Below are 22,958 nucleotides of genomic sequence, written 5' to 3'. Positions count from 1 at the left end.
GCTTTAGTGGGCCTTTCTCTGCTTTGTATTCTTCAGCTCTGTTTTTATACCCTATGAGTTGAACGTGTTTTCTATTATTCCAGTTTATTTGGTTACTTTTTGGTGTTTTCAACTTTCAACAAATGTCCAATTCCCTCTTGCCGTCTCTCGGTGTCTCGGTCTCCTCTCTTTCTCAGGGTGTGTGTGTGTCTCTCTTTCTTTCTCTCTCGTGTGTGTGTGTGTGTGTGTGTGTGTGTGTGTGTGTGTGTGTGTGTGTGTGTGTGTGTGTGTGTGTGTGTAGGTGTGTAGGTGTGTGTGTGTGTGTCGCTCGGTAGGTGTGTGTGTGTGTGTGTCGCTCGGTAGGTGTGTGTGTGTGTGTGTCGCTCGCTCGGTAGGTGTGTGTGTGTGTGTCGCTCGCTCGGTAGGTGTGTGTGTGTGTCGCTCGCTCGGTAGGTGTGTGTGTGTGTCGCTCGCTCGCTCGCTCGCTCTGTGGGTTTGTCTTAATTCAATTCAAGGCACTTTATTGGCATGGGAAACATATGTTAACATTGCCAAAGCAAGTGAAGTAGATAATATACAAAAGTGAAATAAACAATACAAATTAACAGTAAACATTACTTACAGAAGTTTCAAAAGAATAACGACATTACAAATGTCATTATGCATATATACAGTGTTGTAACGATGTACAAATGGTTAAAGTACAAAAGGGACAATAAATAAGCATAAATATGGGTTGTATTTACAATGGTGTTTGTTCTTCACTGTTTGTCCTTTTCTTGTGGCAACAGGTCACAAATCTTGCTGCTGTGATGGCACACTGGAATTTCACCCAGTAGATATGGGAGTATATCAAATTCTTTGTGGATCTGTGTAATCTGAGGGAAATATGTCTCTCTAATATGGTCATACATTGGGCAGGAGGTTAGGAAGTGCAGCTCAGTTTCCACCTAATTTTGTGGGCAGTGAGCACATAGCCTGTCCTCTCTTGAGAGCCATGTCTGCCTATAGAGACCTTTCTCAATAGCAAGGCTATGCTCACTGAGTCTGTACATAGTCAAAGCTTTCCTTAAATTTGGGTCAGGTATTCTGCCACTGTGTACAGTCGTTTTGAGAATGACACATATACATTTTCACAGTCTGCTGCCTCAGTTTGTATGATGGAATTTGCATATATATATAAATATATAAGAGTGATCAGATTAATTGCAAAGTCCCTTTCTCTGATGAATCCCCTTTCTGATTGTTTGGAGCATCCGGAGAAGACAAGGTGAGCGCTACCATCAGTCCTGTGGCATGCCAACAGTAAAGCATTCTGAGACCATTCATGTATGGGGTTGCTTCTCAGCCAAGGGAGTGGGCTCACTCACAATTTTGCCTAAAAACACAGTCATGAATAAAGAATGGTACCAACACATCCTCCGAGAGCAACTTCTCCCAACCATCCAGGAACAGTTTGGTGATGAACAATGCCTTTTCCAGCATGATGGAGCACCTTGCCACAAGGTAAAAGTGATAAATAAGTGGCTCGGGGAACAAAACATTGATATTTTGGGTCCATGGCCAGGAAATTCCCCAGACCTTAATCCTATTGAGAACTTTTGGTCAATCCTCAAGAGGTGGGTGGACAAACAAAAACCCACAAATTCTGACAAACTCCAAGCATTGATTATGCCATAATGGGCTGCCATAAGTCAGGATGTGGCCCAGAAGTTAATTGACAGCATGCCAAGGCGGATTGCAGAGGTCTTGAAAAAGAAGGGTCAACACTGCAAATATTGACTCTTTGCATCAACTTCATGTAATTGTGAATAAAAACCTTTGACACTTATGAAATGCTTGTAATTATACTTCAGTATTCCATAGTAACATCTGACAAAAATATTTAAAGACACTGAAGCAGCAAACTTTGTGAAAATTAATATTTGTGTCATTCTCAAAACTTTTGGCCACGACTGTAGTCTGTTTAGGGCCAAATAGCATTTTAGTTGGCTCAGTTTTTTTTGTTATTTCTTTCCAATGTGTCAAGTAATTATCTTTTTTTTCTCATGATTTGGTTGGTTCTAATTGTGTTGCTCTGTGGGGTGTGTTTGTGAACAGAGCCCCAGGACCAGCTTGCTTAGGGGACTCTTCTCCAGGTTCATCTCTCTGTAGGTTGATGGCTGTGTTATGGAAGGTTTGGGAATCGCTTCCTTTTAGGTGGTTATAGAATTGAACATCTCTTTTCTGGATTTTGATCATTAGTGGGTATCGGCCTAATTCTGCTCTGCATGCATTATTTGGTGTTTGTCCCAGTTTGTGAATTCTTGGTTGGTGAGCAGACCCCAGACCTCACAACCATAAAGGGCAATGGGCTCGGACTGATTCAAGTATTTTTAGCCAGATCCTAATTGGTATGTTGAGTTTTATGTTCCTTTTGATGGCATAGAATGGCATTCTTGCCTTGGCTCTCAGATCGTTCACAGCTTTGTGGAAGTTACCTGTGGCGCTGATGTTTAGGCAAAGGTATGTATAGTTTTTTGTGTGCCCTAGGGCAACGATGTCTAGATGGAATTTGTGTTTGTGGTCCTGGCGACTGGACCTTTTTTGGAACACCATTATTTTGGTCTTACTGAGATTTACTGTCAGGGCCCAGGTCTGGCAGAATCTGTGCAGAAGATCTAGGTGCTGCTGTAGGCCCTCCTTGGTTGATGACAGAAGCACCAGATCATCAGCAAACAGTAGACATTTGACAGTCTCTCGCTCTCCCTCACTCTCTCGGGATCTCTCTCTCTCTCAGGTCTCTCTCCCGGGTCTCTCTATAGCCTGGTGAGTTCTTTGATAAGTTGTCTTGGCGCGGTGACTAGAGTAATCACTATTCTCCAGATGTTAGTTTGGGAGGGATGGGATGGAGGGAGGAATTTGGGGAGGAAAAGATGAGAAAAAACAGCTGCCCGTATTCAGGCACCCCACCCCCTTCATGCTCAATGTGAAGTCATTAGTACCTCAACGCACTCCCCAGATACGCCCTTTCCCGTTCCTTTACTTTCCCTTACATTCTCTCTCCCTGCCTCAAGGCCTCCCTGACCAGTCTCTGTTTACACTTGTGGTAATTGGAGATGTTTGGAAGGCAACCTGACCCGCGCCCAGCTTCTCCCCTCCACGTTATGACTGGCAGCTTAGACCAGTGAAGAAAAGCACGGAGGAGCCTACTGGGGGGAAAGGGATTGTTTTCTCCCTACTTTCCCTGTCTTTCTCTCTGTTCCCCCACTCTGTCTCCCTCCCTCTGTATGTCACGAAGGCAGGGGCCCCTGCCAGACGTTAGCAAACGCTTTTGAGTCGGCATGGCAGACATGAACAAACACACCCATCTCAGTCAGGACACCTTGGTCTGTTTATCTGAGAGAGAAAACGAGTGAGGGATAGGACAAGGGTGTGGCTTTCCAAACATTATGATACACCCATTTGTTGCTACAGCCAAACTGTCCACACAAATCACCACTAGCAAAAACGGTTTATTTGAACGTGTTGAAATGTTGTTTCATTTTTCGTGGGATTTTCCAGTCCTATGATGTTCCAGGAGTCATTTGTCATCGTTTGTGCTTACGGCTACTCTCTCTCTCGCGCTCTCTTCCTCTCTCTCTCTTCCTCACCCTCTATCTCTCTCGCACTCTCGCTCTCTCTGGCTCTCTCTCGCTCTCTCTGGCTCTCTCTCGCTCTCTCTGGCTCTCTTTCGCTCCCTCGCTTCCTCTCTCTCTCGCTTCCTCTCTCTCTCCCTCTCTCACTCCCTCTCTGTCAGACTGTGTGTGAGAACACAAGTGAGATTTATGACGCCTCAGGTAACCTCATCCATTGTCCCCCTGCCTGCCAGACAGCCCAACTCATCTCCATCCTCCCCGATAGCTTCTACCTCTCCACAGATTTAACACATAGGCCTCATTGATTGAATCCGATAACTGTGAATAGAGCAGGTGTACTCAGTGTCTTTAGCTGCTAGACAGTGAGTGTCCCTGTCTGTCTGTGACGGTAAAGGGGGAAAGTTCCACTCCCTGTCGTCAGTGTTTGTAATCCATGCATCTTTTCTCTCGGGAATCAGACAGCCCGTTCCCTCTCAGACAGAGATGATTCCCCTTACACACACACACACTTGGCATCCTGACAGCCATCCTGAATGTTTAATGGAGAAACCGGGAGTGAGCTGTGTTAGTTGTGATGGCTCTATGGTCACATGTACGTCGAGGTAATCTCTAGTCCCCTCAGCCTGGCAACATGAAACATGCATTCAGTCTTCAGGAAAGTCTCCGTCCTGTCAAAGTTCACCCAATGCTAGATAGTGGGCGTCTACTGTCTGCTACTATCTGTAGTCTTAGTGTGATACAGCTCTCAAATCAATCAATACAACCATTAGTATACTAATAAGTCCTATTTGTAATGGGGTTTCATTAAAGTACACAACATAATCACGGCCTTGTGTTGTTTCTGAAGGGACTAATGGGGTGGAGTAAGTTGACCTGCTTCCATGTAGCCGTTAGGGAGGTTTTCTAACAGACTGCTATGAAGAAAGAGTTATGCTATGAAGAGCTGTGTCAACTGGATTCCTGAGTGGTGTGCCTGCCCAGAGTTGACTTTCTGTTTGCCTTCTCACACACACACACACACACTTTCTGTTTTCATCTCTCCCGCACACACACCACCTTCCTAGCAGCATCTGTATACCCTTCCCTCTATGTAAGCTTTGCGCCCCTCACAACAGCAGAGCTGGAGAGATGTTGATAGTGACACCCCAGTCCCAGGAGCCTCTTTAACCCTCCCAACCTCCAAATCCATCATCCGCAGCCCCCTTTCCTGTCCCTATCTGCGTGTGACTCTCTTGCACACATCCTCCAGCAAGCATTGTGCTAATTGAGTCCCGGCCCGATGACCGCCCACTCCCTCTTAGCCACAGCTCTATCGCTTTGTTTGTAAGCACAACACACACACACACACACACACACACACACACACACACACACACACACACACACACACACACACACACACACACACACACACACACACACACACACACACACACACACACACACACACACACACACCTAGGAAAACCAGCCATGCCTCCTCCCCCTGAAAGGGAAAACAACTAGCAGCCTCTCAACCTTATTTTCCAACTCTCATTATTGGACCTTCATTTAAAAAGGTCAGCCACGTCAGCTGCAAGGGGAAAACACCCAGTGGTTCTTCAATCTCACCCGCCAAACTCTATCCTCTCTCCAGTTTGTACATTAAATGGTGTGTTGTAACAGCGTTATAAATGTGTTACCGGCAAAACACACAGTAGGCCTTTGTGTGGGGTGTGGGATGGAGGGTAACTTCAGACAGGCGCTTCAGACAGACTTTTATATGGGTCTCTCTGTTAATACGGACTCCTTTCTCTAACAACTGAGCCAGGGTCAGATTCTACTCTACCGTGGGATGTCTGGCTCCTCGTAAATGCTATTGTAGAAACTCGTTTTTGTCACTGAAATGCAACCGAATACTCAGCACAACCTTGCTGTGACTGTCTCCGTTTTGGCTTAGTCTCTTATTTTGTAAAAATGTTTTGGTCTAACATCAGCCTTGGCTCAGATCCAAACTGGCTGACGCAGATCGGGGCCAAAAAGCGAGCATCGAGAAAGAGAACCAGCTGTCCCTTTCATGAGAATAATTTGCGAAAATGTTCTCAGACTTGGGAGAAGCTGTCTAGAAGGTGGTTAGGGTCACGATCTGATTGAATTAGTGATGGTAAACAGCGAAGGCAGGCAGACAACGGAGGATCTAATACAATGGGCAGCTAAAGATGTTCACTCTACTGCAACCACCTCTGGCAAGTGTTTAAGAAGCTAAAAAGGCCTAAATGGTTCCTCTGAGTGGGCTCTGTGTGGAGCGTTTAAACAGCTAATTAGCAGTGATTTAAGCCCATTTCCAGGTTGAGGAGTCCATGTTAGCGTTAGCCATTCTCTGTGAACATAGCTAATTAGGCATTCTGCTCAGCAGGCCTAGTATCTCACCACTGAGGCTGGAGAGGTTGTTGTAATAGCCACTGAATGGGCCTGGGTCCTACTAGGATCCAGGCCCATGCTCTTGGTTAGTGGTGGCACTAGCTGAATGCTCTTGGTTAGTGGTGGCACTAGCTGAATGCTCTTGGTTAGTGGTGGCACTCGCTGAATGCTCTTGGTTAGTGGTGGCACTAGCTGAATGCTCTTGGTTAGTGGTGGCACTCGCTGAATGCTCTTGGTTAGTGGTGGCACTCGCTGAATGCTCTTGGTTAGTGATGGCACTAGCTGAATGCTCTTGGTTATTGGTGGCACTCGCTGAATGCTCTTGGTTAGTGATGGCACTAGCTGAATGCTCTTGGTTAGTGATGGCACTAGCTGAATGCTCTTGGTTAGTGGTGGCACTAGCTGAATGCTCTTGGTTAGTGGTGGCACTAGCTGAATGCTCTTGGTTAGTGGTGGCACTAGCTGAATGCTCTTGGTTAGTGATGGCACTAGCTGAATGCTCTTGGTTAGTGGTGGCACTAGCTGAATGCTCTTGGTTAGTGGTGGCACTAGCGGAATGCTCTTGGTTAGTGGTGGCACTAGTTGAATGCTCTTGGTTAGTGGTGGCACTAGCTGAATGCTCTTGGTTAGTGGTGGCACTAGTTGAATGCTCTTAGTTAGTGGTGGCACTAGCTGATTGTTCTGGGTTAGTGGGGGCGCTAGCTGAATGCTCTGTGGTAGTGGGGGCGCTAGCTGAATGCTCTGTGGTAGTGGGGGTGCTAGCTGAATGCTCTGTGGTAGTGGGGGTGCTAGCTGAATGCTCTGTGGTAGTGGGGGTGCTAGCTGATTGTTCTGGGTTAGTGGGGGCAAGCTGAATGCTCTGTGGTAGTGGGGGCGCAAGCTGATTGTTCTGGGTTAGTTGGTGCCACTAGCTGATTGTTCTGGGGTAGTGGGGGTGCTAGCTGATTGTTCTGGGGTAGTGGGGGCGCTAGCTGATTGTTCTGGGGTAGTGGGGGCGCTAGCTGATTGTTCTGGGGTAGTGGGGCGCTAGCTGATTGTTCTGGGGTAGTGGGGGCGCTAGCTGATTGTTCTGGGGTAGTGGGGGCGCTAGCTGATTGTTCTGGGGTAGTGGGGGCGCTAGCTGATTGTTCTGGGTTAGTTGGGGGTGCTAGCTGATTGTTCTGGGGTAGTGGGGGTGCTAGCTGATTGTTCTGGGTTAGTTGGTGGCACTAGCTGATTGTTCTGGGTTAGTTGGTGGCACTAGCTGATTGTTCTGGGTTAGTTGGTGGCACTAGCTGATTGTTCTGGGGTAGTGGTAGCGCTAGCTGATTGTTCTGGGTTAGTGGGGGCACTAGCTGATTGTTCTGGGGTAGTGGGGGTGGCACTAGCTGATTGTTCTGGGTTAGTTGGTGGCACTAGCTGATTGTTCTGGGTTAGTTGGTGGCACTAGCTGATTGTTCTGGGTTAGTTGGTGGCACTAGCTGATTGTTCTGGGGTAGTTGGTGCCACTAGCTGATTGTTCTGGGGTAGTGGTAGCGCTAGCTGAATGCTCGGGGGTAGTTTCTTTTGACCGCCTTCCAATAAAATGTGAATATTTGGATGTTGGAGAAAAGCTGTCGCCTGAGACCAGGCACTGCCACTGATGTTCTCCTCCTCCTCCTGTCTCTGAGGAGGTCTTAGAGCCTTGGTCTCCTCCTGTCTCTGAGGAGGTCTTACATGAGAGCCTTGGTCTCCTCCTGTCTGAGGAATTCTTACATGAGAGCCTTGGTCTCCTCTTGTCTCTGAGGAGGTCTTACATGAGAGCCTTGGTCTCTTCCTGTCTCTGAGGAGGTCTTACATGAGAGCCTTGGTCTCCTCCTGTCTCTGAGGAGGTCTTACATGAGAGCCTTGGTCTCCTCCTGTCTCTGAGGAGGTCTTACATGAGAGCCTTGGTCTCCTCCTGTCTCTGAGGAGGTCTTACATGAGAGCCTTGGTCTCCTGTCTCTGAGGAGGTCTTACATTAGAGCCTTGGTCTCCTGTCTCTGAGGAGGTCTTACATTAGAGCCTTGGTCTCCTGTCTCTGAGGAGGTCTTACATTAGAGCCTTGGTCTCCTGTCTCTGAGGAGGTCTTACATTAGAGCCTTGGTCTCCTGTCTCTGAGGAGGTCTTACATTAGAGCCTTGGTCTCTACTTCTGATTTACTGGCACATTGAACCTTGTTGACGCCGTAGTTTAAGAACTTTGTACGTAGTGCGTCAATAAATGACTTAATATCGGAATTTCTTTATGCATCTTCGCCGTTGCTGGAAATGCATCATTTTGGAAGCAACTACAGTTCTCAGCTTTCTGTGGGTATCATTTTTATTTGTCATCAACCTTGGGGGTTTAAGTCCGCCCCTCCGCGGAAATCTAATTGGCATAATAAAACAAATCCCATATAATCCTGTCAGTTTAAAGCTAGAGATAGTTTTTGTATTGCATTCATCTCAATCCACTGCATCTGCGGTGAAAGGTGTCAGCGCTAGAGAGGTGTTTGTCAGACGATGAGACATCCCCAAAATCATTATTCTCACAAAATCGTCTGTAGCGTCCGAAGGGTTTGGCCTACACTATTTAAGGGAAAGGGGTAAACCTAGTCAGTTGTACAACTGAAGCTTTCAACTGAAATGTGTCTTCCTCATTTAACCCTCTGAATCAGAGAGGTGAGGAGGGCTGCCTTAATGGACATCCCGGGGAACAGTGGGTTAACTGCTATGACCCCTCCATGGAAAGATGTGACTCACAAACACATTGATTTTCTCCGTTTTGCTCTATGACCCCAACAAGCATCTTGGGACTTGTCTGAAGTCGGTACAGCTGATCTGCCAACTTCTGTCTGTAGTCTCTGAACAGTTTGGGCTACACCCTAATATGTATACACGCTACTACCTCTCTTAGGAAAGGTGAGACTCTCCTGAACACGTACATGTTGGTTGTTTTGCTCTACGATGCCCACAGGACTCTCAATACACGTATGAAGGTATATATGGAGACTGTTTAGTGACACAAATAAGGGGTTAAATACATAACACATTTTTCCTGATCTTATATCTCTCAGATTTGGTATTTTATCAGGATCCCCATTAGCCGTTGCAAAAGCAGTAGCTGCTCTTCCTGAGGTTCCACACGACACATCACATAATACAGAATGACAATACAGAACATCAATAGACAAGGACAAAGGCACACGTTGCCTACATATCAATGCACACAAACTATCCAGTTGTAATAGGGGAGAGGCATTGTGCCATGAGGTGTTGCTTTAACTGTTTCTTGAAACCAGGTTTACTGTTCACTTGCGCTATATGAGATGGGAGTTCCATGCAATAAGGGCTCTATATAATACTGAGCGCTTTCTTGAATTTGTCCTGGATTTGGGGACTGTGAAAAGACTCCTGGTGGCATGTCTGGTGGGGTAAGTGTGTGTGTCAGAGCTGTGTGTAAGTTGACTATGCAAACAATTTGGGATTTTCAACACATCAATGTTTCTTTTTAAAAAGAAGTGATGCAGTCAGTCTGGGTCTTTCCTTGCAGCACTGGACCACACGACTGGACAATGACCACGATTAGACAAAACTAGAGCCGGTAGAACTTGCTTTTTGGAGTGTGGTGTCAAAAAAGCAGAGCATCTCTATATTACAGCTGGACCTCTTCCCCATCTTTACAACCATCAAATATATGTTTTCACCACGACAGTTTACAATCTAAGATAATGCCAAGTAATTTAGTCTCCTCAACATGTTCCTCAACAGCCACACCATTCTTTACCAGATTCAACTGAGGTCTAGAATGTAAAGAATGCGTGCCACATACTATGCTCTTAGTTATAGAAATGATTTGATGTAGGACAGGCTCTTCAGAACCAACTACCTTTTGACTTTACTCTGTTGTTCCATGTACTAGCCTTTATTTAACTAGTCTACCTGGTTAAATAAAGGTGTTCTCAACTAGTCTACCTGGTTAAATAAAGGTGTTCTCAACTAGCCTACCTGGTTAAATAAAGGTGTTCTCAACTAGCCTACCTGGTTAAATAAAGGTGTTCTCAACTAGCCTACCTGGTTAAATAAAGGTGTTCTCAACTAGCCTACCTGGTTAAATAAAGGTGTTCTCAACTAGCCTACCTGGTTAAATAAAGGTGTTCTCAACTAGCCTAGCTGGTTAAATAAAGGTGTTCTCAACTAGCCTAGCTGGTTAAATAAAGGTGTTCTCAACTAGCCTACCTGGTTAAATAAAGGTGTTCTCAACTAGCCTACCTGGTTAAATAAAGGTGTTCTCAACTAGCCTACCTGGTTAAATAAAGGTGTTCTCAACTAGCCTACCTGGTTAAATAAAGGTGTTCTCAACTAGCCTACCTGGTTAAATAAAGGTGTTCTCAACTAGCCTACCTGGTTAAATAAAGGTGTTCTCAACTAGCCTACCTGGTTAAATAAAGGTAGTGAATCTGTTATTCAATACGTTTCTATGGGCTAATAGCAGAAAGGTCCAAAACATTTTTTCATCAAATCATCTTTATATTTTTGGGATACTTTAATTAAGGGGTCTTAAAATTCCAAATCAAATAGCAAAATGATCCTTGGTATGACCTCCCCCTGGATTAGATTGCACATCACATGAAAATATCTTGAATCGTGCATTCTTGCAGGACATGTTAGATGAAACAACGTATTCCTTGAGTAGTCTACCATCTCGCTAGTCTGTTACAGTGTAAAGCACAGTGAATGAGTTTATAGCGTGATTTAACGGTTTTTCCGATTGCCTGATTCCTCTGAGGAAAATTGGCTTGACCAAATCATGAGCTGGTGCTGAGACTGAAAAAGTTATTGGCACCAGTACCGCCAGGGGAAAATGTTAGTCTGGAGCCCTGTCTGTGAAGCGTTTGTCTGTCTGAAGTAGGGCTGCACATTTAGGGGAATATTCTGTGGGAATTAAAGGGAATATATGGGGATTAATGGAAATATATGCAAATGAATAGTAATACCATTTAAATGTAGATGTTTTTTTGCATTGGATATATTTACCATATCATATGGAGACAGAAACATAAATATTTTACCTTATCATAAGCAGACATAATTGGAAATGATTACATCCTTCCAATAGAAATATAATTAAAACTATTTAGTTACGAATTGAACTTTAATTAAATGAGTTGACTCTTCACATGGGATGATTTCACTAAACAACAAAAGAAAGGGAATATTGAAAGATCCCCAATGATCCATCGCATCTCCAAAAATGTTTTCAACATACAGTGGGGCAAAAAAGTATTTAGTCAGCCACCAATAGTGCAAGTTCTCCCACTTAAAAATGAGAGGCCTGTAATTTTCATCATGGGTACACTTCAACTATGACAGACAAAATGAGAAAAAAAAAATCCAGAAAATCACATGGTAGGTAAAATTATAGACCTCAATGTCCACCTCTTGAACATCAGGCTCTGAGGCCTCATCTTCACTGTCACCTTCCAACCTTGTTGAGGATAGCTCATTGTCAGGCTCAAAAAGCCAAAAATTTGCCCGGATGGCCACCAATTTTTAACCCTTGTATTGGTCAGCCTGTTGTGTGCTTTGGTGTGTGTTCCCAAACAAGGACCAGTTGCTCTCTGAGGCGACTGATGTTGGTGGGATTTGGAGGATGATTGAGGCAACAGGGGAAAGAGTCTCAGACCCACAAAGTCCCTTCCACCAGGTGGCTGATGAGATATGTTGGCACGACTGCCATATTGGATCTCCATCACAAAGCCCTTGCTTGGAAGTGTACTTTTCCAGACTGCCAAGAACCTTGCCCTCATCCAGGCCAAGGTGGCAAAACACAGTCGTGATGTCACCATAGGCCTTGTTGATCTCTGCACCAGACAGAATGCTCTTGCCAGCGTACTTAGAGTCCATGTACGCTGCAGCGTGTAAGGGCTTCAGGCAGAAGTCGTCATGCTTTGTGATGTATTTCAGAACTGCAATTTCCTTTGCTTGGAGCAACAGTGGTGGGCAGGACAGTACGGATTTCTTCTCTTACATCTGCAAGCAGAGTCTGAACATCAGACAGGTTGGCATTGACTCCCTCAATCTGTGCAATGGCTACTGCTATAGGTTTCAGGAGTTTCAGGCTGTTTACCACTTTCTCTCTCCCAAAATACTTCATCCAGGAGGATCCTCTTGATGGGGCTGTCCATATCAGCAGACTGTGATATGGCCATTTCTTGGAGAGACTTCAAGATGATGACAACACCACCCCAACAGGTGTTGCTGGGCAGCTTCAATGTGGTGCTCTTATTCTTCTCACTTTGCTTGATGAGGTAGATTGCTGCTATTACTTGATGACCCTTCACATACCTAACAAGTTCCTTGGCTCTCTTGTGTAGAGTATCCATTGTTTTCAGTGCCATGGTGGCTTTGAGGAGCAGATTCAATATATGAGCAGCACAGCCAATGGATGTGATGTGAGGATAGGCATCCTTCACTTTAAACCAAGCAGCCTTCATGTTCCCAGCATTGTCTGTCAACAGTGCAAATACCTTCTGTGGTTCAAGGTCATCGATGGCTGCCTTCAGCTCATCTGCGATGTAGAGACTGGTGTGTCTGTTGTCGCTTGTGTCCATGTTCTTGTAGAATACTGGTTGAGGGGTGGAGATGATGTAGTTAATTATTCCTTGCCCATGAACATTCGACCACCCATCAGAGATGATTGCAATACAGTCTGCTTTCTCTATGATTTGCTTGACCTTCACTTGAACTCTGCATCCAGCAAATGAGTAGATAAAGCATGTCTGGTTGCAGGGGTGTATGCTGGGTGAAGATGATTCAGAAATCTCTTCCAATACATATTGTCTGTGCGCATCAGAGGTGGACCAGTTGCATGCACAGCTCGAGCTAGACATTCATCAGCATTTCTCTGACTACATTCCTCGATTGAGTCAAAACCCTTCTGATTCCAGGAGGACCATGAGCTGTTGCTATTGATAAGGTGTCTGATTCATAATTTTCACCTCAAATAGAAGTAGAGGGTGTTTTGTCAGAGGTTGCTTGTTGTGAGCGCTGAGGGAACTTTATGCACTTGGCCAGATGATTCTGCATCTTTGTTGCATTCTTCACATATGATTTGGCACAGTATGTGCCAATGTACACAGCTTTTCCTTCTACATTAGCTGCAGTGAAATGTCTCCTCACATTAGATAGTGCCTGTGGCATTTTCTGTAAAGATTAGAAAAAAATAGTAAATTACAACAACAAATACAATTTGTACAATGTACAAATAAATAGTTTACAAAAATACAATGTACAGATGAATAGTTCAGCAGTTAAATTAAACAACTCTTTTGTAAGATACATTTTTTTAAATGAGACATGTATGGAAACAGGTGAATTAACCTCTTGCTCCTACCTGACACGCAGGCGTCCCATCTAGACATCTGGAAATGCAAATGCGCTACGCTAAATGCTAATAGCACTCGTTAAAACTCAAACGTTCATTAAAATACACATGCAGGGTATTGAATTAAAGCTACACTCGTTGTGAATCCAGGCAACAAGTCAGATTTTTAAAATGCTTTTCGGCGAAAGCATGGGAAGCTATTATCTGATAGCATGTAACACCCCAAAAGACCCGCAGGGGACGTAAACAAAATAATTAGCATAGTCGGCGCTACACAAAACGCACAAATAAAATATAAAACATTCATTACCTTTGACCATCTTCTTTGTTAGCACTCCTAGATGTCCCATAAACATCACTATTGGGTCTTTTTTTCCGATTAAATCGGTCCATATATAGCCTAGATATTGATCTATGAAGACTGTGATCAAGGAAAAAAAATAGCGTTTTATAACGTAACGTCATTTTTTTTTAATTAAAAAAGTCGCCGATAAACTTTCACAAAACACTTCGAAATACTTTTGTAATGCAACTTTAGGTATTAATAAACGTTAATAAGCGATCAAATTGATCACGAGGCGATGTATATTCTATAGCTGTACGTCTTGAAATAATGTCCGGGTAAAACTCAACCAAAATATCCGGTCGGAGACCGGAAGAAATGGGCTGTCTCTTGTCCCTTTGACCAAGAAACAAATCCTAGGCAAATGACAAGACTGTTGACATCGTGTGGAAGCTGTAGGTATTGCAACCTCGGCCCCATTTAATGTGGTTCACGTTTAACAATTGGTTGAAGTGGCGCATGGATATATTTTCCCATTTTCAGTGATCAGATTTTCCTGCACTTTTCGATGAAACGCACGTTTTGTTATAGTCACAGCCGTGATTTAACCAGTTTTATAAACGTCTGAGTTTTTCTATCCACACATACTAATCATATGCATATACTATAATCCTGGCATGAGTAGCAGGGCGCTGAAATGTTGCGCAATTTTTAACAGAATGTTCAAAAAAGTAGGGGGTAGGTGTAACAGGTTAACACTCCTCAGTTAGCAAGCTCAAGGAAGCCCAAACCCACATGGTAGCTAAAACGAACTAGCAGAAATTGTTAACAAGTTAGAAATTATTTAAACACACTTTGCTGTGGGCTACTATTTACTAGTTAACAAATCATGTATGTCATATAAAATATATTCACCCCACCCAGTATTGTAATCAAAAATTACCAGAAAGCATGTAGTCCTTGGCTCAGACAGTGTAGTAGTGTAGGCTCAAAAGCATCTCATCAGTGTGCAAGATCTTGAGAATCAGCTGTACGTGTGATGGAAGAGTGCACTGCACATGTGATGGAAGAATGCACTGTGCATGCAGAGGGTTGCAATTCCATTGAATTGGGGATAGTTTAACCAAAATATGTCACAATAATTGACTTATGTGTATCCCATAAAAATGTTCACTGACTTTTTGATGAATTTAAGCAAAATTCCCCAACTTCCTGGGTTTAACCTGTCTAGGACTGCCGCAACAGCCAGTGAAAGTGCAGGGCGCCAAATTCAAAACAACAAAAATCTCATAATTACAATTCCTCAAGCATACAATTATTTTACACCATTTTAAAGATAATTAAATTCTCATTAATCCTGCCACAGTGTCTGATTTCAAAAAGGATTTACAGCGAAAGCACCACAAACAATTATGTTAGGTCACCACCAGGCCACAGCAAAAAACAGTAATTTCTCCAGCGAAAAGAGAGGAGTCACAAACAGAAATAGAGATAAAATTAATCTCTAACCTTTGATGATCTTCATCAGATGACACTCATAGGACTTCATGTTACACAGTACATGTATGTTTTGTTTGATAAAGTTAATATTTCAAACAAAAAAATTGTAGTTTACATTGGCACGTTACGTTCAGTAGTTCTAAAACATGCGGTGATTGTGCTGAGAGCCACATCAATTTACAGAAATACTCATAAAAAACATTGATAAAGATATGACTATTATACATGGAACTTCAGATAATCTTCTCCTTAATGCAACCGCTGTGTCAGATTTCAAAAAAACTTTATGGAGAAAGCGAACCATGCAATAATCTGAGTACAGCTTTTAGACAACAAAGCAGCCAAAAAGATACCCGCCATATTGGGTAGTCAACATTACTCAGAAATAGCATTATCAATATTCCCTTACCTTTGATGATCTTCATCAGAATGCACTCCCAGGAATCCCAGTTCCACCATAAATGTTTGATTTGTTTGATAATGTCCATCAGTTATCTCTAAATATCTTCTTTTGTTAGGGTGTTTGGTAAACAAATCCAAACGCACGTTCAAGTCTCGCCGAACGTCGGACAAAAAGTTCAAAAGGTCCGTTACAGCCCGTAGAAACATGCCAACCTAAGTATGGAATCAATCTTTAGGATGTTTTTAACATAAAACTTCATTAACTTCAATTCCTTTGTCTGTACAAATGAAGTGGAACGTAGCTACTTTTCACGTGAGCGCGCCAGACCGAGGCTGTGGCACTCTACCAGACCACTCACTCAGAGCTCTCATGAGCCCCTCCGTTAGAGGAGAATCCTCAAAACAGGTTCTAAATACTGTTGACATCTAGTGGAAGCCTTGGGAAGTGAAACATAACTAATATCACCCTGTATCTTTAATGGGGGCTGAGTTGAAAAACTACAAACCTCAGATTTCCCACTTCCTGGTTGGATTTCTTTCTCAGGTTTTTTCATGCCATATGAGTTCTGTTATACTCACACATCATTCAAATAGCTTTAAAAACTTCAGAGTGTTTTCTATCCAATACTATTAATAATATGCACATATTAGCCTCTGGGGCAGAGTAGGAGGCAGTTCACTCTGGGCACACTATTCATCCAAAAGTGAAAATACTGCCCCCTATCCCAAAAAGGTTAACTTCTTAGGGAAAATTTCAGGAAATGTACCATAAAGTTTCCGACCCTTTGCAACCCTAGTCTGAAGCGTAGAGGAGAAGTATGGGAGCCTTGTCTGTCTGTAGCCCCACTCAAATCAGCCTAGTCTGTCTGTTTGCAGCAGCCTTGTCTGTCTGAAGCCTCGTTTATCTCTCTGTCTGCTGCAATCATACCGGTCCCTCTTTATTACGATCTACTTGGAAAAGCACTGGGTTTCTACTTTGTTGTCATGGTTATGGAGTGTTTAGCCGCTTCGGGGGGGGGGGTGGAAGGCGGGCTCGGGGACGGGTGCTAACTTAATTGCTTTCCATGAATAATTGAACTTGCCTAATTTGGGGGATAATGACAGTGACACTGCTTATGTATGTATTTATTTATCCAAACATTAATTGACAGGACTGACATTAGCTGGGCTTTTATTGCACATTTGATTGTGCACAAGGGGGAGATTTATTTTTCTCGGTAATTATCTCGCTGATAAGGCAGTGGTTTATGCATGTGTTTTCCCCTGGCTAATATCTGTCAGCGATTTAGCAACTAAATGAGATGATGCAACATGACCATGGTGTTGTAACCCTTCTCCATACCTTCCTCTCTCATGCAACGTGCTTATGGAGAACTAGCTGTAGCCAGGGTTTATTCATTAGGAACCAAACGGAACAGGAAGCCAACCTGAATTTGTTCAATAGAAACTCGTTTTCGTTTCAAAAGGTGTCCTCTAATGTTTACACCTCTGGACGTCTGTCAAATCAAATCAAATGTATTTATATAGCCCTTCGTACATCAGCTGATATCTCAAAGTGCTGTACAGAAACCCACCCTAAAACCCCAAACAGCAAGCAATGCAGGTGTAGAAGCACAGTGGCTAGCAAAAACTCCCTAGAAAGGCCCAAACCTAGGAAGAAACCTAGAGAGGAACCAGGCTATGTGGGGTGGCCAGTCCTCTTCTGGCTGTGCCGGGTGGAGATTATAACAGAACATGGCCAAGATGTTCAAATGTTCATAAATGACCAGCATGGTCAAATAATAATAATCACAGGCAGAACAGTTGAAACTGGAGGTGGACTGGGGACAGCAAGGAGTCATCATGTCAGGTAGTCCCGAGGCATGGTCCTAGGGCCCAGGTCCTCCGAGAGAGAGAAAGAAAGAGAATTAGAGAGAGCATACTTAAATTCACACAACACAGGACACCGGATAACTACTGCAGCATAAATACTGGAGGCTGAGACAGGAGGGGTCAGGAGACACTGTCGCCCCATCTGATGACACCCCCGGACAGGGCCAAACAGGAAGGATATAACCCCACCCACTTTGCCAAAGCACAGCCCCCACACCACTAGAGGGATATATTCAACCACCAACATACCACCCTGAGACAAGGCCAAGTATAGCCCACAAAGGTCTCCGCCACGGCACAACCCAAGGGGGGGTGCCAACCCAGACAGGAAGATCACATCAGTGACTCAACCCACTCAAGTGACGCACCCCTACAAGGGACGGTATGAAAGAGACCTAGTAAGCCAGTGACTCAGCCCCTGTAACAGGGTTAGAGGCAGAGAATCCCAGTGGAAAGAGGGGAACCGGCCAGGCAGAGACGGCAAGGGTGGTTCGTTGCTCCAGAGCCTTTCGGTTCACCTTCAGACTCCTGGGCCAGACTCAATCATATGACCCACTGAAGAGATGAGTCTTCAGTAAAGACTTAAAGGTTGAGACCGAGTTTGCGTCTCTCACATGGGTAGGCAGACCATTCCATAAAAATGGAGCTCTATAGGAGAAAGCCCTGGCTCCAGCTGTTTGCTTAGAAATTCTAGGGACAGTTAGGAGGCCTGCATTTTGAGCGTAGCGTAGCGTACGTGTAGGTATGTACGGCAGGACCAAATCAGAGAGAGGTAGGAGCAAGCCCAGGTAATGCTTTGTAGGTTAGCAGTAAAACCTTGAAATCAGCCCTTGCCTTGACAGGAAGCCAGTGTAGGGAGGCTAGCACTGGAGTGATATGATCAAATTTTTTGGTTCTAGTCAGGATTCTAGCAGCCGTATTTAGCACTAGTCTGTCCCTATGTCCCCCCACCCCCCACACACACGCACACACTTGCAATAGGGACACAGCACAGTAACATGTCTTGACATGACTGAAGGGACTTGTTAACTGACCTGTTGATTTGTTTGTTGTTCCAGGCGGAAGGAGAGGATAATCTGAAGAAGATGCAGCTGATGGAGCTGGCCATTCTCAACGGGACGTACCGAGACACCAACATCAAGACACGTACGCTTTACAACCACACACACACTACACAAAGGTCCTATTTGGATCCACATTGACTAACGTTTACACACCAACGCTTATCATTAATAGTCTTAATCCATCTGTTATTGTATTAATCACTTAGAACCTCATAATAACCACTTAGAACCTCACAATAATCACTTAGAACCTCACAATAATCACTTAGAACCTCACAATAACCACTTAGAACCTCACAATAACCACTTAGAACCTCACAATAACCACTTAGAACCTCACAATAACCACAGGGAAGAATAGATGCTCACGATATACAGTTAACTGTGTGCCTCTGCCTCATGTTTTGTAGTCATTTTAGTGTTTTTTTAAATTTTATAAACTTGTGCACTTTGCTCTGAAATGTTGTCCAAGATGTCCAACCTAGTAAAACCACCTGTATTCAAGTAGATCAGTTTCCCCTCTCTACCTCCCGCTGGTTCTTCTCGATGTGCCCTTTTCCCCCCTCCCATATGGATGCAATCACAGTTTGCTGCAATGTCGGGGTGGCTTCTATATGCCTTCAGCGCACTGCAGAAATCACTCGCTCATCTCTGCATGACGTAGTTCACGCATCTGTTACAAACACTGTTTAGTTTTCCCATCTCCAAAGTGTTTCTTTCTCTGGAGTTCATCCCACCCAGAGTTCCCGCAGTCCTGCACTTTCATGTCTCTTTGATGGCTGCTTGAAATTGGTCACAATTTACTGTTTACATTGTTATTGTTATTATTATTATTATTATTATCATGATATTAGTAATGTTTTGGGCATTTTTTCAGTCCAAAAATTAATGGCTTGTTTTGAAATAAAAATCTAATTTGTAAAATGTGAAATGATTTGACTTGGCAGACATTGGTTTCTAACACCAATGTCTGGACCAGTGTCTGGACCAGTGTCTGGTTTTCTCAGCTGTGTTGCCAGACCTGCGATACTCAGCATGAATTAGTCACTGAGTCACATGTAAAACATTGATCCAACCGCCCCCGCTGTCTGTGATGTTCACCATGTCAGAACATTTGCAAATGCTAAACAATTTGAAAAATCTTTCTGCGATTTATTTTGTCAGCCAACCAAAATGGTCTTACGGTCATGTAGCGGAGTGGAGGGCATCAGACCTGTTTTTATAGTCTGGCAGATTTCAACTAGCCTGTCCAAAGCAGGGCCTCATTGGCCCAGAGAGTCGTCCAATAGACTGGATTGTATTTTGGGCGGATTGACGTGATCCTCCCATTGGTCCTTATAAGAATCGTTCACGCCATCTCTCCTCTCCATGGCCACCGGCTCCATTTTTGTTGGCTTGTGCCGTCAGCAGTACATGAACTCGTAGTTGTCATGGTGATTGGTATGCTTAATATGGTCTGTTCATTGGTGTTGAATGCAGCGTTTTCGCTTTTTATAGTTTGGTATGGGGATCTTTTATTATTTTCTTATTTACTTAATTTTTTGTTTGCTGGTTCACCGTGATCATTGCATGGTCTAATTTTCCACTTTTTTTTCACCCCTCCCCACCTTCTCCCCCCTTTCCTACTTTTTGTGTTTTCCAACTCTCGCTTCTCCACCTGTGATTTTGGTCAACCGCATCACCATCTCTACCCCCTTGTCTTGTATCTCTCTGTCTTTCTGTCTTTAACTCTTCTTATGGCAGACCCCCTTGCGTTCTCTCTTGCAGCGGCGCGCCGCCGCTCAGGGCCCCGTCTAATGCAGGCCCCCAGGGGCAGTTGATGGCCCCCATCAGCAGATGAGGCCCCCCACACCGGCAGGGCCCCCCATCATGAACATCATCCGACAACCCCAAATGCAGGGCATGTTACCCAATGGCACCCCCACCCTGGTGCCTCCCTCGCCGGACGGCAGCATCCTCTACGCCTCCCCGTACGACTACCCGTACGCCCTGGCGCCCACCTCCCTGCTGGAGTACCCCATCGACCACAGTGGGGTTCTAGGTAAGCGACCCTGGGGCCTGGGCGGCGGCCCCTTTAGCCCCGGACAGGAGGGCAGCTTGTTTTACCCTGGGTTTTTGGACGCGGCTTCGATGAGCCACGGTCAGGACTTGTTGAAAGGTAAATATGTCGTATCCAGCTGACAAACAGGCTTGTTATGGGTGTGACCTTATGACCTGACAGCTGAACAGGACTAATGTGCTAGCAAAGGGCAAGGGGGACAGGGATTTTTTATTTTAGCTCATCTCCCCAGCATCCTTTTCCTGGCTCAGGTTTAGTTTGACATTTTAGTCATTTAGCAGACACTCTTATCCAGAGAGACTTACTATAATGAAGTGCCTTGCTCAAGGGCACATCGACAGATTTTCACCTAGTCGGCTCTTGGATTCGAAAGCAGCGACCTTTCATTTAATGGCCCAACGCTCTTAACCACTAAGGCTACCTGTCGTTTCCTCTCTGTTCTGCAGCTGCCGTTTTACTCCCATGCAGTATGAGTTGCCTTGTCTGAAGACACTCTGTCAGGGACATGCTTGTGTTGCACGCTCCCGCGCTCTAGCTTTGTTATGCTCTCGCTAGCGGCAGATTCAGTGTGGCGGTGGATCCCCCGGATTTCATCAGCTTTTGAAATGAGTATTATTTTTTTTCTCAGCTAGCTCTGTGCTCCGGCCTTGATGCCAGTAGAAAGTCCCCTTTGTCCCGGTGGGGATGTTCATTAAATTCACTGTTCTCATTTTTCCCATTGGCTCAGTTTTCACACTCTTGAACTTCAACTTCGTACGAGCCACCGACATTCCCCAGTCAATATGTCAGCCGTGGGAATTACATTCCGTAGGTGCGGGTGTGTCTGCACGCCGGCGCTCAAAGCAATATTCCTTGGAAGAAACATTTAGACGATAATATCTCACATTTTATGGAGGCTGTCGCCCTCTAATTTGACCAAATAATGACTGTTTGCCACGGCATACCTTGTCAAGTTTTGACAGCGGGCCCTTTCCTGTTTGTGTCGCTGCCTTAATGACATGCCTGAGGTGTTGATCCTGACATCATGAGACTGCTGATACACAAGTGCCATGTTAGCTGACCCTGTGTGTCTGTGAAAGAGGTGCCTGGGGGAGCTGTTCTGTAGTACAGAGCCTACTGGATTTTCTCTCTAATTTGGAGGGGACAGCAGCTTAGCTCGTTTTATTTACTCGCCATATTGATCGCCGCCTTCAGCAACAGAGAGCCACCGGAACACAACATGCATCTGGCTCTGTCAGACCTGCTCAGGAGTCTGAGGAACCTTCAGGACATCTGGTGCTGCAGAGTGGAATGTGGGCAGACTGGCTTGGTTATCAACCAGCGCTGTGAAACGTCACACAGCTTGCCTGCCTTCCCTGCCAGGATACATAGATATTACTGTGAGGGCTGTTTGGCTGTTCCAAATGATGTAACTGTCACTGGCTTAATCCACCACAACTCTCCATTCCAGCATGGAAACTTACCCAAGCCTTCTTATTTTAGGGCCAACATTCTGAGTTGTCCCCTTTGGAAGTGCTCACTTGATAACTGCAGACAAGAGAGTTTACTAGTGTACCATTTGACAGGATGCCCAGATGGTTGTCACGGTGACCTGTTCTGTGGGGACTGCCACCATTTAGCCATTGAAGGGCTCTGACACAAATCTCTTTAAACGCTTTCTGGGTAATGAAGAGCAGAGAAATATGGCCTCCCCCAGCATCACTCTGCTATCTCTCTGTCCCCGAGATCTGGGAGGCTATCCTTCCCCGGCTCACTAAATCACAAATATTGACATATCCGCATAAAAGCCCAAGAGCGCCGACCCCTGAGTGCTGAAATGGTGTCTCGCTGACTGCGCTCTAGCTAGGCTTTTAGACCAACTTTTAGATTGTCCAACTCGTTGCATTAAGGATTTACCTTGAACACTTTTCAATCTGGGATTTGTTTTGGGTCATAGACTAATTGTTTATCTCTATGCACAGTCACAGTTCCTATGCAACCAACATAGTATTTTACCCCATTTGCGTGTATGATATCAGGAGAAACCACACTAGGGTAATTGAAATGTCTGTCTTCATTTGTGACACATATTCAGAGAGAAATGAATGCTACTGCCAGTGAGCAGATTGATACTGAGAGATGTGAGAGAGCCAGGTGGTGTCTTGCACTATCCAATTAGGATCTGAGCTGCATTGGGTTTTCACACCTTTTCAAAATCAGCCAATTGTTTTTCTTCCTCAATCCCCCTGTCTCCTATGGGAGATGAGCTTTTCTTTTGCTAGATAGCTTTAGTCCCCTGTCCCCCTGCCCACCGGTTTCCACAAATCCTCTATGTAACACTGAGTACTGTGACATTTTACTACCTAAGTTATACATTTGTAGATATCAAATTAAAACAAATGTTATTTTTTTCTATGCATGTCTGTCATGTTTATGTG

General features: G+C 44.5%; 1 pseudogene; it reads left to right on the top strand.

Moving 5' to 3' along the window:
- Positions 1 to 22,958, top strand: part of LOC124001856 — a 125,821-nt pseudogene that overhangs the window by 95,275 nt on the left and 7,588 nt on the right.

The sequence above is a fragment of the Oncorhynchus gorbuscha genome, linkage group LG17 (genome assembly GCF_021184085.1).
Source record: "Oncorhynchus gorbuscha isolate QuinsamMale2020 ecotype Even-year linkage group LG17, OgorEven_v1.0, whole genome shotgun sequence".
In the NCBI taxonomy this organism is placed as follows: domain Eukaryota; kingdom Metazoa; phylum Chordata; class Actinopteri; order Salmoniformes; family Salmonidae; genus Oncorhynchus; species Oncorhynchus gorbuscha.
Note: the sequence above shows the minus strand (reverse complement) of the source record. Positions and strands in the feature narration are given on the sequence as shown.